Here is a 3101-nt window from a genome sequence, read left to right as displayed (position 1 = left end):
CGCCCGTGAGAAGCTCGTTTCCCTGCCCAGCTTTCCCTCTAGAGTCTTTGTATTAACTCTATGATCCGAGTTGAGTGCCTTTGGTGCCCCCGTACCGGGGAAACGCGGAACTATCGGAGCACCACAGTCGAGTTAAAATTATCTGCATCTTGATGTGGTTTGCGAGATTTGTTTAAAATATGATACGTGTATCCGACTTGGCGTAAAAAAAAGTCATGGTGGATAATAAACTTCAGCTAATTGTATTGGCATCAGCCCTGTTGTGTGTGTGTGTGTGTGTGTGTGTGTGTGTGTGTGTGTGTGTGTGTGTGTGTGTGTGTGTGTGTGTGTGTGTGTGTGTGTGTGTGTGTGTGTGTGTGTGTGTGTGTGTGTGTGTGTGTGTGTGTGTGTGTGTTTTACTTTGAAGCTACTTAATTTTCCTAACTATCATGCCCCAACAGTCTAGCGAAAACCAAATATTATTGCAAATTTTATTTTATTTCGTTTCTAAGCGGCCATGTTCTAACCGGTAAATGTGTTTCTGCATGTTAATGTTTTTAGACAAAGGGCTGTGGAAGGCGGAGGTGAACAAAATCAATCACAGGAGCCTTCGCCCATTCGAAACTGCTGCACATTTTATTGTACCAATACTAGGTAGTGAGACGAAATCTTAAAATGCTATCAGGAAGCACAAGTTTACACAAAAATATCTGCGGTTGTGAACACGTTGGTGTTCAGTTCACATCGAAAAAAAAAAGGAATTTTGGCAGGACAAGGCAGGTGAAGTGCGGAAAGCAAGCCGGCAAATCCGAGTCGCACACCCGCGCAACATTTGTGTGCAAAGCGCTGAAACGCGCAAGCGTAAATAGCAGCGCTGATCGAGTGTCAGCGAACATGCATGCGACATAAAAAAAGGCAGGTGTTGCGGAATTGAACGAGAAGAGAGGATTACATAAGGTTGGGAGTCGCGAAGGGCACGAAAAAAAAAAAATCCCGAGATCAAATGGAGGCTTCAGGGATTTGCTGTTAGAGTATTTATTTATTTAGTTATGCACACTGCAGTCCGTTAAAACGGTAAGCTCAGTCCAGCATGTTTATACACATAGCGCATATAATAGAGTACAGACGTTGTAAAATGAAAAAAAGATGAAGTATTCCAGAGCGAACACTACACAATTGATTTAAAGCATCATGTACGTGACATCGATAGCTGTTAGAAATGTGCTGAAGTGCTCAATGCACTTTTTCTTCTTTTTCCAGTGGCGGACTTTTCCTGCGGCCGCCATGCCAAGTCTCACGGGACGGGTTACCGAGGCCATACCGAGGCTCCCTGGCATATTTCCTGCTGAGATTCGTTCACAATAGTGGGGTGGGCTTTCTTTTCAAGACGTAGTTGAGTGCATGACTGGTCTCGTCTAGTCTGTGCAGAGACGCGTGAGTCATCTGTGTACACACCACTGCACACCTCCCCACCCACCCCAACCAACGCTCTAACCCATGACAACAGGACGCTGAAGAACCTGGCTGTGACTTCACTATTTAGGCGAGGTGGTAGGCGGCGACAATAAAATGCGTGCATTCTCAAAAGCCTCGAAGGTGCTGGGTACTGCGCGAAATTATTGTGCAGCAATTCGTCGCACCGATGAAGCGAGGGACGTCGTTTCTTGGAAAAGCACGTGTAGCGAACTCCTCCCCCTTTTCGTCCGCAAAACCGGTAAAAATGGCGGCCGAGGAGGCTTCGCGCATGCTCAGTAGTCTTACTGGAATAGGTCCACTGTCCGGGGAAAGACCTGTTTTTGATGATTCTTGATTGGTGGGTGAATACAGAAGATAAGGGATTTAAATGTTACATGGTAAACTCAATTAACGATGCAATACAAGAACTTCAGTGAATCCACGTGACAGCACAGCCTACGGATGGGTTAGATTCAATGTGGACACGGCACAAGAAGGTGAAAAATAGCGATCGTACCGACGATATATGATCCTGAATACATTTTTTTAATGCTCTCGATTATGTCAGTTTCAGTGTTTATTAAGGGTTCGTAGCGGAGACGCGTATTCACTTGCCAGACTAATTAATGCATGTGCACATTAATAGCGTAGTTCCTTTTGGGGCACTAGGCAATGCTCTCAAATACCCAAGCTTTTTTAGTGCTTTATAGTGTAAAGCAAATTACATGCTTTGTCTATTACGTGTTATTGTTAAATATAACGACGAGGTACTTATACTCGAAAGTCCTGAGCAATGGTAGATCGTAGAAAGCATAATAAAACAGCGAAGAGGGCGTGCTGGTAGTAAAATACATCACTACAGTTTGAGTTAACTTTTTCTTTTGCCAGGTATTACACCAGCGTGAGAACTAGTAAATGTTGCTTTTAGTTGGAGGTGATCTTCGGGTATATTAAAGCACAGTCGTCTGCATCGTCTGCATATAGGCGTATTTGTGACGTGACACGGCCAGGTAAGCCATTAATGTTCAAGGAATCATAAAGGCCAAGCTCCGAACCTTGAGGAACGCCAGGTAATAAATCGACAGAACGGCTGTATTGGGTGATTTACAATAAACGGTAACCAAGAGAAGATTTAAAAAAAAAATGGTGTGTGAAGAGGAAGAAGTGCACAAGGAACATGCCAGTCAGTGGCATCGTGATCGCTGCGTGTGCTGGATCTGACTGTGTTCCCTGCCGCTGTGTTCGCCGCTGATCTGCTCAGTCCTGCTGATCAAGTCCTGTTGGTCTACTGAATAAACCCCCCATTCTTACATTTGTTAGCTGCCGGTCAATATCTATCCTCTCGCCCTGGAACTCCGCAGCCGTACATTACCACCTCCTGCGATGCCTGAGGACGTCAACCACCAAGCCGTACAAGTTGGCTCGGCCATCATCTGTCCTGGCTCCCTCCGCCAGCGAGACCCCGCCATCTTCAGCGGCACTGACGACCACGATGTCGAGGACTGGCTCATATCCTATGAACGAGTGAGCGTTCACAACAAATGGGACGCGGAAACAAAGTTAAGCAACGTCATTTTCTATCTCACCGACATAGCAAACCTATGGTTTCGAAACCATGAAGTGGACATTCCATCATGGTCCGCGTTTAAAGCTAGTTTCTCTGAAGT

At 45.5% G+C, this 3101-nt stretch overlaps 1 long non-coding RNA gene across 2 annotated transcripts in view; it reads left to right on the top strand.

Annotated features, from left to right (window-relative positions):
• The window catches only part of LOC146171003 (uncharacterized), a 359551-nt gene that overhangs the window by 48581 nt on the left and 307869 nt on the right, over positions 1–3101 (top strand). The gene's annotated exons all lie outside the window — the stretch shown is intronic.

This window comes from Amblyomma maculatum, unplaced genomic scaffold (genome assembly GCF_055883805.1).
Source record: "Amblyomma maculatum isolate TAMU_Amacu unplaced genomic scaffold, ASM5588380v1 scaffold_24, whole genome shotgun sequence".
Taxonomy (NCBI): Eukaryota; Metazoa; Arthropoda; class Arachnida; order Ixodida; family Ixodidae; genus Amblyomma; species Amblyomma maculatum.
The sequence above is the reverse complement of the archived record's forward strand: the minus strand, read 5'-3'. Positions and strand labels throughout refer to the sequence as shown.